At 39.4% G+C, this 13,829-nt stretch overlaps 1 protein-coding gene across 1 annotated transcript in view; it reads left to right on the top strand.

The window, feature by feature from the left end:
- foxo4 (forkhead box O4) overlaps nucleotides 1-13,578 on the top strand; it is a 45,767-nt gene extending 32,189 nt beyond the window's left edge. Inside the window, exon 3 of the mRNA XM_078412108.1 lies at nucleotides 4,843-13,578. The gene's annotated coding sequence lies outside the window, so the exon portion shown is untranslated. The remainder of the gene's footprint in view (nucleotides 1-4,842) is intronic.
- The last annotated feature ends 251 nt before the right edge of the window (nucleotides 13,579-13,829 follow it).

Genomic DNA, 13,829 nt, shown 5'->3' with positions numbered 1-13,829 from the left:
GTGAAATTTCTAAATAAAAATTAGATGTGAAGATAGATATAAAGTCTGGCATGCACACTTTTACTTAGTTCCTTAGTACTACTTAGTAAGTACTCAGCAGTAAGTAGTACTTACTAAGTAGACACAAAAAGCTGGAGTAACTCAGCGGGTTAGGCAGCGTCTCAGGAAAGAAGGAGTGGGTGACGTTTCGGATCGAAACCCTTCTTACTAAGTAGTTACTGAGTACTTGGATACTCTTCTAACTACCGGTGACAGATCCTGGCAATTCTTTCTGAATATTTAGTCCTGCACTTTTTTAAATCTGAATTTAAGACCATAATGAAATGACAAATTGACACTTACAACCATTCTGGAATTGATTTGTATTTCTGTAATGTTCAGGTTGTGGATATATAAAATGGAGTTCACGGTTGAAATGGTTTAATTTGAGAAGTGAGGATGCCTTTGAGAAGTTATAATGAGTGATTTTAGTTAATAAGCTGTTTAAACAGGGCCGTGACTGTTTTTAGTTTAGTTTACAGATACAGCATGGAAACAGGCCCTTTGGCCCACCGAGTCCATGCAAACCATCAATCACACGAACACTAGTTCTATGTTATCTCACATTCACATACCACACACGAGGGGCAATTTACAAAAGCCAATTAACCTATAAACCTGCATGCCTTTGGAATATGGGTGGAAAAAGGAGCACCCGGATATAACGCCATGCGGTCACAAGGGGAACATGCAATCTCCATGTAGACAGCACCTGTAGTCAGGTCTCTGGTGCTGTGAGGCAACTTCTCAATGCTGCACCACTGTGCCGTCCCTAACGTTCAAGGTGTTTTCATTTTAATTTGCCTGGTCTTGTGCTTGTCATCACTTCCGAAGAGTCCACCAGGGACTATACTGGAAGTATCCTATACCCACTAGGGACAATTTTTAACACTATCCTACACCCACTAGGGACATTTTTACATTTTACCAAGCCAATTAACCTACAAACCTGTACGTCTTTGGAATGTGGGAGGAAACCAAAGATCTCGGAGAAAACACACGCAGATCATGGGGAGAACGTACAAACTTCGTACAGACAGCACCCATAGTCAGGATTGAACCAGGGTCTCCAGCGCTGTATTCGCTGTAAGGCAGTGTGCCACTGTGACTGATTTTTCATGGCATCAGGATTTATGTCGATCCAGTACATTAATAGTTTTTGGATTGGGTGCAGTTTACATACGAATTGAAATATTTTAATTCCTGCTACCCCCCCCCCCCCCCCTCAAAAGTGTTAAAATCGATTCACATGCATTTAATGGTTTTAAATTCTATTTTAATCCTCTTGTATAATTACTAATTGTTTCTTGATCTGGGAAGAATTTGTTCCTCAGCAGGCAAACAGGATTTAATTTAATCATTGTAAATACGCTGACAAAACAAATTAAAGAATGTCAACTTCAGATGTGTCAATAGGAAAGCAGCTTTCTTTAATATCAATCAAATATGACTTTAGTGTTCATATCACCTTGGGTTGGCTTTTATCTCTACAAGTTCCTACAGTCCTGACCCGCTGAGTTACTTCAGAATTTTGTGTTAATTTTCAGTGGAAACCAGCATCTGCAGTTTCTTCCTACATTGGGAATTATTGGTTTATTATTGTCAAGTGCACAGAGATACAGTAAAAAAATATTTTTGCTTGCGGCCCAGACAAATCATACCACGCAGTAGTACAATCAAACCTGTATGGCCAAATTCGGCTCTAATGCCTTCTGCAAGTTTGATACCCCTGTGATGGACAGAATCGTGAACAACGAGGCGGAGAACAGGAAGGAGATAGAGAACTTAGTAATGTGGAGTCAGAACAACAACCTTTCCTTCAATGTCAGCAAAAATGAAGGAGCTAGAACGTAGAACAGTGCAGCACAAGAACAAGCCACTTCTATTAATGCTAATCTAAAATCAGTACCCTATTCCTGTTTTTTCCCCATATCCTTGGATTCCTTTAGCCCTAAGGGCTAAATCTAACTCTCTTGAAAACATCCACAGATTCACAACTCTCTGGGTGAAAAAGAAATTCCTATACTCAGTCCTAAATAGCCCACCCCTTATTCTTAAACTGTGACCCCAGGTTCTGGACTCCCCCAACATCGAGAACATTTTTCCTCCATCTACCCTGTCCAATCCTTTAAGAATTGTATATGTTTCTATCAGATCTCTCATCCTAAATTCCAGTAAATATAAGCCCAGTCGACCCATTCTTTCATCATATGTCTGTCCCGCCATCCCGGGAATTAACCTGGTGAACCTACGCTGCGCTCCCTCAATGGCAATAATGTCCTTCCTCAAATTGCACACAATACTCCAGGTGCGGTCTCACCAGGGCCCTGTACAACTGCAGTTGGACCTTCTTGCTCCTAAACTCAAATCCTCTCACAATGAAGGCCTTTCTTTACTGCCTGCTGTACCTGCATGCTTACTTTCAGTGACTGAAGTACAAGCACACCCAGGTCTCGTTGCACCTCCCCTTTTCCTAATCTGACACCGTTCAGATAATAATCTGCCTTGCCACCAAAGTGGATAACCTCGCATTTATCCACATCATACTGCATCTGCCCACTCACCCAACCTATCCAAGTCACCCTGCAGCCTCATAGCATCATCATTGCTGCTCACACTGCCACCCAGCTTTGTGTCATCTGCAAACTTAGAGATGTCACATTTAATTCCCTCGTCTAAATCGTTTGTATATATTGTAAAATATCTGGGGTCCCAGCACACCACTAGTCACTGCCTGCCATTCTGAAAAGGACCCGTTAATTCCTGCTCTTTGCTTCCTGTCTGCCAACCAGTTCTCTATCCATGTCAATACCCTACCCCCAATACCATGTGCTCTAATTTTGCACACTGATTTCTTGTGTGGGACCTTGTTAAAGGCTTTTTAAAAGTCCAGATACACCACATCTACTGGCTCTCCCTTATCCATTTTACTTGTTGCATCCTCAAAAAATTACAGAATTTCAGTCCAGCATGATTTCCCCTTCATAAATCCATGCCGACTTTGACCGATACAGACCAGATTCCCCACCATTGACTCCATCCACACTCCGCGCTACCTCGGGAATGCAGGCAACATAAACACCTTTCCCACCCCAGCCACTTTTCCCTTCTCACCACTCCTGTCGGGCATAGAAACATAGAAAATAGGTGCAGGAGGAGGCCATTCGGCCCTTCGAGCCAGCACCACCATTCATTGTAATCGTGGCTGATTGTCCACAATCAATTACCCGTGCCTGCCTTCTCCCCATAATCCCTTGATTCCACTAGCTCCTAGAGCTCTATCTAACTCTTAAATCCATCCAGTGATTTGGCTTCCGCTGCCCTCTGGCAGAGAATTCCACAAATTTACAACTCGCTGGGTGAAAAAGTTTCTTCTCATCTCAGTTTTAAATGGCCTCCCCTTTATTCTAAGACTGTGGCCCCTGGTTCTGGACTCGCCCAGCATTGGGAACATTTTTTCTGCATCTAGCTTGTCCAGCCCTTTTATAATTTTATATGTTTCTATAAAATCCCCTCTCATCCTTCTAAACTCCAGTGAATACAAGCCTAGTCTTTTCAATCTTTCCTCGTATGACAGTCCCGCCATCCCGGGGATTAACCTGGTGAACCTACGCTGCACTGCCTCAATTCCTCAAATTAGGAGACCAAAACTGTACACAATACTCCAGATGTGGTCTTACCAGGGCCCCATACAACTGCAGAAGAACCTCTTTACTCCTATACTGAAATCCTCTTGTGATGGAGGCCAACATGCCATTAGCTTTCTTCACTGCCTGCTGTACCTGCACGCAGTGACTGGTGTACAAGGACACCCAGGTTTCGCTGCACCTTCCCCTTACCTAACCTAACACCATTGAGATAATAGCAGAAGATACAGAAGCTTGAAAAAGAGCTCCACCAGACTCAGGTACAGCTTCTTCTCCTCTTATCAGACTTCTGAATGATCCTTCCGTAAGCTAGGGTACGGTCAGATTCTCCTCTACTTCATTGCGGACATTGGACTTTGTCACTGGAACGGCTGCGCTAGAATGCTGAGAACTATATTCTGCAACGATGATGCTGAAAGTGGAGCAGGATTGACTGAATCCAGATGTTCTCGGGATGAATATAGGGTCAGAACCTGGTGTCTGCCACGCACCTGCGATCAATTAGGGAGTGAGGCCGCAATGTCTTGCCCTTTTTCTTCTTAACCACACTACCTCTTCCAACTCCATTCAGTCGCTGTCTGTGTGTGTGTGTGTGTCTCTCTCTCTCTCTGTCTCTCTGCATCTCTCTCTGCCTCTCTCTCTATCTCCCTCTCACATCCCCCTTATAACATTATTTTTGTGTTTATTTTGTAATTTTACTAAATTTATAACATATGCAACTTGATAGTTACTTGTTGATTCAAGGTTGTTCACAAAGTCTTGCATGGCTAGTGGTTCATATTCTTCATCTAAGAACTTGCTTTTACAGTGGCTTGGTCAGATAATCTGTCTCTTGTTCTTGCAGCGTGTAGGATGAGTAGGAAATTAGTATCCAGACTTTTTTATTACACCGTTGCATTATATCCACCAGAAAAGTGTTCTGCGAAGCTGGATTTTTTTTCTATCTTTTTAGTTTTCCTTTATTCTTTGTGGAAAATGTCTCCTGCTACTGTGGGGAGCAACTAAATTTAGTAATCCTTTTATGCAAGTTAAAGGTAAATCCCCACACTTTATTCGTGCCCTCACTGGGATTTTAAATACCAAAAGACTCGTAAAAAGAAATATATAAATGAACAGTGGAATCTTTGATTAAAATGCATTCTTTTTGTTTTTGCAGGTTTGTTGTTTGTCAGATGTGGCAGTCAGCTCCCTTCACAAAGAAGTTTTATTCAAAACTAATCCAGGAGTCGAGCATCTGTTCCTGTTTGACAATATTCGGACAAACCCGTCCAAGACGACATTTTCATTCTGGCTTGCACTCCATCAGAGTGCTTGAAACCCATCCAAAATAATTTTCTGGTGCAATTCTATAGTGTCATTGTGCCAACACAGTCCATTTGAAAATACTTATAACATTACAAAGAATTTCTCGGAAGGAATTGCACACACAGATGGGGATGTTTATTTTGATCCTGTTCTCTCCTGCCCTTTTGGTGCAACGATCCGTGATAATGAAAATAGTGCAAATATGTAGAAACCTAACAGTTGAGTAAATGTGATACTCAAAACATTTTTTTTAACAGCACATAACATTAAAAAAAAACTAATATGTAACAAAGCTTTCCTCTTTTAGAGCTTGCGTTGAAACACTACATGGAAAGAAGTCATTCAAACCAGATTTCGAAGAGCCCCCATTAAAATAACTTTGCAATACAACATGAAACATATTAATTGATCTCAATAGCATTGTGGCGGTGGACTCATGAAGCGAAATATCACATTGAAGTACAGAGGTTGCAGTCTGAGGATTTCCACCTTTCTCTCTGGCACCGTGAATCGCATTCAGCATACATGTTGTGTTCAGCTCCAATTGAGAAAAGTCAGAACTGTTCGTAAATAGTGATTGAAATAGAAAGAAGTGTACAAATGTTTTCCAGTAAGACTGTGGTGACCTAAATTCCTTTTGGAATAGATTATAATCTATACAGTCTATTTCAGCATCGCCAAGTCATTCGAACCAATCCATAATATACACTCATACCTAATTCTGTAAATTAGTATCATACATTTTAAAAACAACAACAAAACCATCAGTTTAAAGCTATTGTACAATTTAATTTTAGTCTGCTTCATATGGATGCTTTGATTCTCGCAATTAAAATGTTTATTTCCCCTCTACTCCCATGTGCCTCGCCAATCCCATTCCACTTTTGCAAATTCAATTTAAAGTTAAATGTGTAGTGAATTTTGGAATTCTGTCTAATAGCCTGTGGCGCATTCTTTGAGAGAGGGAAGTTGGTTTCATCATGTAATATTGCTCAATAAAGGGGAACTTCGAGCAAATCTTACAAATTTGGGAATTTTTCCTTCAAATTTAGAATGTTATTTGAAAATGTAACATAAATATAGACAAAAATCATTCCACTCCAATTTGTAATGGTTTCCATTTTAAATTGTGCCTTCCACTTGAGCACTTAATCTTGTCCCGCTTCATGGTGTAGCATAGGGATTAAACACATAGTACTTGCCTTTGTTCTTATGACTAAACTGCTTTTACCCTCATGGATGCTGGCTTTGTACTCATTGCTTGCATGAAACTCACTTTTTAAAATGCCCTAGTTAAATGCACATTCTAAATTAGCTGGTTGCCATTGGTGAGATTTTAAAACAAGGCGGAATTGTTCCTGTTGGATGGATATAAAAAAATCCCAAAGCAATCTTTAGGCAAACAAGCCAGTACGTTCTTCCGGTGATTTGGTTAATATTGAGCTTATGACTAGTATTATTCATGCAAGTTATCTAGCTCTGTATTTCCCCACAATTTGTGAGATCTTGCTGAGCACTAGACTAATGTTCTATCTCTGACAAAACTTCAAAGCTACACCATTGGCTGAAAAGTACCTGGGACTAAATTGAGGTTATGAACGGTGCTATTCTACAGTTACAGGATGATTAGTTGAAGAAAACTTCATGTTTGTCATCCATATGTCAGTTTCAGGGAAGAAAGTAAAACATGTTGGATGATGAAAACTATATGTGATCAAATGTCTTTTCAGATTACAAGTTAGTAATCTGAACTCTTAGCAGGTCTAAAGGATTCTGTATCGGATTAGTTTGAATAATCAACCCAGGGGTGCTTTATGAGTCGTTAAATAATTTGGATGACTTCATAAACTGGAGGTTTGTGGATAATGCCGATAATCACTTCTGGTGCTTCCTGGTGTTCCTTTAATGATGTACACATTAAGTTTTATAAAAGTGAATTTATCCTGTTGCATTTCTGGGCTGTAGTTTCTGTTGCAGTTGCACTAGCCCAATGCCCGCTGACCAAAACGTGATGATGTTCACACTGAAGGATTAACAATTGCAACTTGATCATCTGCAAATTTTATTAAGAAATTATCTTTATTGAAGACTGTGCTGATTTTTACATACTATAGCCGCAGATTCATATGGCAAATGTATGTGTAGGAAGGATCTGCAGATGGTGGTTTAAACCGAACATAGACACAAAAGCTGGAGAAACTCTGGATCAGACAGCATCTCTGGAGAGAAGGAATAGGTGACGTTTCGGGTCGAGACCCTTCTTCAGAATCTGCAGAAGGGTTCCGACCTGAAACGTCACCTATTCCTTTTCTCCATAGATGCTGTCTAACCTGCTGAGTTACTCCAGCATTTTGTGTCTATCTCTAGTGAATGTACATGTTCAATTGACCCAGTCTGCTTTCATCCTCCCAAATCCTACTTTGCACTCATGACTTCCATGAAACACTCCTTTTAAAAACACCTTTGTTACATGCAAAATCACAATAAGGCAAATTATGAATCTGAATTGAAAAATGATTCAAACCAAAAAAAAAAGTTTAATTAAGTAATTAATACTAGATGATACAATATAATCTTTGCATTTGATCGCACAAGTATAAATGAGAAAATGATTACATTTCAGGTGTTTAATTTTTGGCATTCTGGGTTGAATTAACACCAGTCCAAACTTGGAATGAAAATTTAGAATTTGGCTTTAACGATTCTTTATACATTATTACTCTTAGTTCCTTGCAGCCCAAAACACTCCTCTAATGTAGCACCATGTTTTGAAAGTCCCTCAGACCATTGATGTCTGCAAAGAAATGGGAAAGAATACCAAGTATAGGTGACACCCACATGATGTTAGTTGTAGAATTCACAAATCACTCCCCATAAATTTATGATCCAGAATAAAATTTGCTCACTTGGAATTTAAAAAAAGTAAAGAAACAATAATTGGTCTTGCATTTCTTGACGCATCTGCAGACGAGGCAGCTTTGTGTAACAAATCTTTTTTTTACGGACCATTTTCGAGGAATAGGTCCCCACCTCTCCCCCATTCACCCCCCCCCCCCCATCATGGGATGAATATCTTTAGTGTTTAAATATTTTAACATGAGGCGCCTTCACCCAGGCTTCACTGCACCAGGTGAGTGTTTCTGACCTTGGATATTCAAAATGACCTTGTTTTAATGGAGACACAAGAACTGCAAATAGAAACATAGAAAATAGGTGCAGGAGTAAGTAATTCGGCCCTTTGAGCCATTCAATATGATCATGGCTCATCATCCAAAGTCAGTACCCCATTCCTGCTTTTTCCCCATATCCCTTGATTCCCTTAGCCCTAAGAGCTAAATCTAACTGTCTTGAAAACATCCAGTGAATTGGCCTCCACTGCCTTCTGTGGCAGAGAATTCCACAGATTCACAACTCTGGAATCTTGAACAAAACACAAAGTGCTGGAGGAACTCAGCGGGTCAGGCAGCATCTGTGGAGGGAATGGACAAACAAAATTTTGCATCGGGTCACTTCAGTCTGAAGAAGAGTCCTGACATAGGAGACATAGACATAGAAAATAGGTGCAGGAGGAGGCCCTTCGAGCCAGCACCGCCATTCATTGTGATCATGGCTGAAAGTCCCCAATCAATAACCCGTGCCTGCCTTCTCCCCATATCCCTTAATTCAACTTAGCCCCTAGAGCTCTATCTAACTCTCTCTTAAATCCATCCAGTTATTTGGCTTCCACTGTCCTCTGTGGCAGAGAATTCCACAAATTCACAACTCTCTGGGTGAAAAGGTTTCTTCTCACCTCAGTTTTAAATGGCCTTCCCTTTATTCTAAGACTGTGGCCCCTGGTTCTGGACTCACCCAACATTGGGAACATTTTTCCTGCATCTAGCTTGTCCAGTCCTTTTATAATATTATATGTTTCTATAAGATCCCCTCTCATCCTTCTAAACTCCAGTGAATACTGACGTCCTGAGTCCAAACGTCGTCAGTCCATTCCCTCCACAGATGCTGCCTGACTCACGGAGATCCTCCAGCACTTTGTGTTTTCCTCATTTTAATGACTTATACCATTTATAGCAGTTCAGCCTCAGTCAGTTATGTACCTTTGTGACACGGGCTGTTATCGTGTGTGCTGAGCTGATTTTTGACATTGTCTAGGGAACGGGCGAGTGTGATTGGTGTATGCCATCGCTGTGATACCTAATTCTGCCTGTCTCACTCATTCACATAATTTTTTTTAATGATTTTATCTAAAACTACCAAGCGTTAGAGACAAAGAGCAGGTGTACATGCCACATAAACACTAAAGGAATTAGTTTCTGGGAACAAATGTTAGACTTCTGATGTTCACATAAACCTGCCTTTACTGCTCAGGGTAATTCTGATTATATTGCTGGTATCAAAACACTCTGGTGTGTTTTTATTTTTCCTCTTCAGGGGCAGTATGTTTGCAGACGAAGTTAGATTTTCAGATTGCACATTTTTGAAAAAATATATATACATTAAAATGACAGTCCTTTTTTACTTAAGCTAGTAGCATCAGATTGTGCTTTAAATAAAATTCCAGTTTCATTCAATAATTAGTAGTTTTGTAGCATAAGTTATACATTTGGTTCTAAACTTGAAGTATTTTAAATGTTATGCTTTGCGTAGTTCTAACAGATCTTTACAGTCTTTGTTTATGCGGGATAAAAATTTAATAGGTTTAGTTAGTACCATCCCACTTGTAACCACATGATGTTCCGATAGGAAACCTGTTTAAAGAAATAAAGGTTCATCGGGTATTCTTCAATGCTGGAGGGCTTGGGGTTTGTGTATGTAATTTCATTTTGCTGAAAGTTTTCAGCCTTTATGTAAACCTTTGGGCAAAACTGGATGGGTTTCCCCTTCAGAAGAGGGAAAGCTGACATATTTAGGCAAGTTCTGCTCATCCCTTTAAAACTTGCTGTGTTTGCAAGCGGGATATAATTTATCTTTGCCCATAATAGTTGCATTGATGGTAAGGAAAAAGTATCTGTAGAAGGATCAAGTTGCACTTGCATATAGGAGGGTAGGAACCTGTTTGTAAAATGTAGGCAAGTCCTGCATGTGTGTGCTGCCCTGAAACCCCCAAATGCTCTTAAAACTAAAAATAATGCTCCATAACCCAATGCTTAAGTGAGAGATAATGTTGAACTCTTATCCCCATATTTTATGTTGTAAATAAAATTATGTTAGCGTGAGCTTTGAGTAAGTAGAAAGCACTCTTGATAAGGGTTAAAATAATTTACCTGTAGGAATGATGCACACAGGTAGACATAACTTCATTTACTGATGAGGTGGCGTACAAATAGTGTTTTACTCTTCTGTTTTTTTTAGCTAGGTGCAAATTATTGGGTCTGCAAAGACGAAAGTAAAGAAATAGAAAATAACCACAGTCTGCTATTAGAGTGTGAATTTTATAATCTGTTAGTCTAGTGTTTGGATTTTCTACAATATTATCTTTACAATGATATTTTCTTTTCCTTAAATTACTGGGTAACCAGAATGTTCCTTGAGACCCGCCAATTTATCAGGATAATTAATGACTGATGACATTTGCAGAGCTCAACCTAAAATCTCTGTAATTTTTTTAATTATGCATTTTAAGAGTATTCTGTATCTGTAAAATGTTCGTGTAAATGCTCCATGTGGTACTATTTTGGTACATGGGGTTTGCAACATTAAAATATATTTTATGAATGTGTGCCATTTAATAAACCATATGTGATGATTTCTAAGAAATTACTTCCATTGCACAAAGAGGCATGCTGTACTTCACAAATGTCTGACTTCTTAGAATAAGTCCTGTAATAGTCAAACTGTGCCCATGGCTCTGTGGTAAAACCCAGGTAAAATTGGATATTGGGTCCTACCTCTTTTCCCAAATTCTTTACCCCCCCCCCCCCCCCTTTGGTTATTCGCGATCACTGGGAGGGAAAATGCAAATGTCTGAAAAGATTTGTTCCAGTTTTCTTATTCCTCCCTCCTTGTCCCAAAGATTTAACGCGGAATAAAGTTTCACTATCTGGGAGATGTCACCATTGGCATTAGAGGGTAATTTTAAATATAAAGCCTGTGCTTCTAAAAATGCTTAGAAACACCCATGCATGTTGAAGCACTTCTATGTGAATAAAGTGGATGCTCACTGTCTGGTTTCCTGGAGTAGAGGATTCCACAACTAAAGGCTGAGGCTTAAAGTGAGAGGGGAGAGATTTAAGATGGATCTCGGGGGCACCATTTTTACTCAGAGGGTAATCTATAGTTGGAATGAGCTGCCAGAAGAAACATAGAAAATAGGTGTAGGAGTAGGTCATTCGGCCCTTCGAGCCAGCACCGCCATTCAATATGATCATAGTTGATCATCCAAAATCAGTAGCCCGTTCCTGCTTTTTCCCCACATCCCTTGATTCCGTTAGCCATAAGAGCTCTATCTAACTCTTGAAGCTGTAGAACTGGATACAATTTTGACTTTTAAAAGACCATTGTACATGTACATGGGTAGGAAAGGTTTAAAGGGACTTGCCCTGTATGCCAACTTGATCGGCATGGACAATCTGAGGTGCAGGGTCTGTTTCCGTTCTGTATAGCTCCATGAGTCTGCATGAGCAGTAACCTTGGCATTTTCCCTCATCGCTTCCACCCTCCCCCTGCCAGAACCAGGGTTATTGAAGTTAATTATAAGTGAATGCGTCTCTGAGTGCATTGCCTGATATTTCTTTATCATTGTCATTTTTTTGTCTGGATTGTAAATGAAAGCAATCACACGTTAAGCATTTACCACGTGAGCAAGGCACTAAAGCAGGTTGCTGCAGATGGAACAGTTATGCACCATGTGTCAGCATCTTTGAAAGGAAAGAGAAAACACCTTTGCTCGTAGGTTAAGCCTTCAAGGAGCCTGAGCAAAATGCACCAGACATTAGTAGGATGAAATTTCACGACCGTAACTTCTGACAGTAAAGGTTTACGATTTGAATCCGTCAACCGCAGTCTGAAATACACAACCACTGGGTGCTTGCAGGAAGAGTAGAAGCTATCCTGAGTCACTTCCTAAAGCCACATCTGTAATTGCTCTTTATGGGGGTATCAGCCTTCATTTGCACGAATAACAAGTGAAATTTTAAACAGTGTATATTGATAACTTACATAACTGAGTTGTGTCCGTGTTTTTATTAAAAATTTAATGTGTTGAGGGATATTGAATTTCCTCACCCTTTTTTGCAGCAGATTGTTGAGTCTTGCTTGTTAGGAGAACTGGCATTAACCAGACCTGGTTTTGGCTGTTCAACAGTTATAGCATGAATTTGATGGTGGCAACTTAATCTTGATTCACAGTCTCAACAGTTGGTGCCAACTGGGCTTGAAGTGTTTATAAATTATTTTAACAATCTAGGGATGTTCATTTAATTTTTGTTGATTGATTTGATGTGGGGATGACACCAGGCATTTGTTACCGTGCATGTGGATGTAAATTGGCTGCCAAAGATCAATATAATAGCAGCTATCTGCAAATCAGAAAAAGATGCATTCTAACCCATGAATGCAAAACTCAGCTTATGAAGAACATTCATAGTTAAGATTTTATTACGGTTTGCACAGAAGAGACAATTTGCTCCACCACCATTACTGGTCAACGTTACAGTTTTCAAGTCCCCTCAATGCCATTCTGACATGGGAAATGTTTAGAAAGTGAATTTGTTCAGAAACCTGTGGCAGGGATCAGTTGGACCAAACCTGTATCTCCCAGAACCTGGTACTATGTATTGGATATGAAAATTCTTAACATTGTAAATAAGTACTTGAGCATTAAACATTTTCAGTATTGCACTACATTTTGAGACTGGACTCTGGCATTGCTACTGCAAGTTTACTGGAAAATAACCTGCAGTGGATTTCAGGGAGATCCCGAATGTGTCATTACTAATCCCTTATTATAAGGCATATTTTGTAAAATCAGCGTCTCAGAGCACTCTCTGCCATGTGTTACCACATTTATAATTGCAGCATGTGGTAACGATACAAATATTTTAAACACTGGTGGTGCTTGATCTTGTACCTTCTATAAAAATGCATGCCAGTTGTTAACCTTAATGAGTGAGTAATACATTTGATCAATAATGATTTACAGATTATGTATTGTGTGTTTTGCCGATTGTATGCCAGTGGCAAAGGTAGAATGTTCATATAAATGCATTATTTTAAGTGTTAATCCAATTAAGGTTTTTTTTAACATTAAAACATTTAAGTAACTTTATGAAATCATGAGAAACTCAGACATCATAATGTGTTTTTATTTTCATTTCACTTATTATATTTGTGCAACTAATGATGCTGTTGCCATTTTGTTGATTCTAGTGTCCATTTCCATAACGCTGGTACTAATATTTCTCAAAAGATTCATAATTGATCTATTGAGGCACAGGTTATCAAAATACTGTGTAAACATTTCCATTTTTGGAAGACTAAATATATATTCTGTGATTGATTTTTTTTTTGATTCCCAGAAGAAATTTGTATACAATAGAATATTCTGCTTGACCATCAATATTAAAACAATAGCAAGTTTTCATTCTCAGAATTTCCTGTCTGCTTATTGCCTGAATTTGCATCTTTCCCAGCTGTGCCTGAAAACGTTGAGATTACTGGTGTGAATGCATTTCAGCATCTTGCAAAAGTATTTGCACATAGTTCGACTGGAACAGCATGGAACTGCACTCCTTTTACATTGTGTCCAGCATGCACAGAAGATATTGGAACCTGACATGATTTTTCAACCCCTTGCCTGTGCTCCCACCATGATTGAACTCAGTGTAGAAATGAAATTTAATC

This window comes from Rhinoraja longicauda, chromosome 15 (assembly GCF_053455715.1).
Source record: "Rhinoraja longicauda isolate Sanriku21f chromosome 15, sRhiLon1.1, whole genome shotgun sequence".
NCBI lineage: Eukaryota > Metazoa > Chordata > Chondrichthyes > Rajiformes > Arhynchobatidae > Rhinoraja > Rhinoraja longicauda.
Note: the sequence above shows the minus strand (reverse complement) of the source record. Positions and strands in the feature narration are given on the sequence as shown.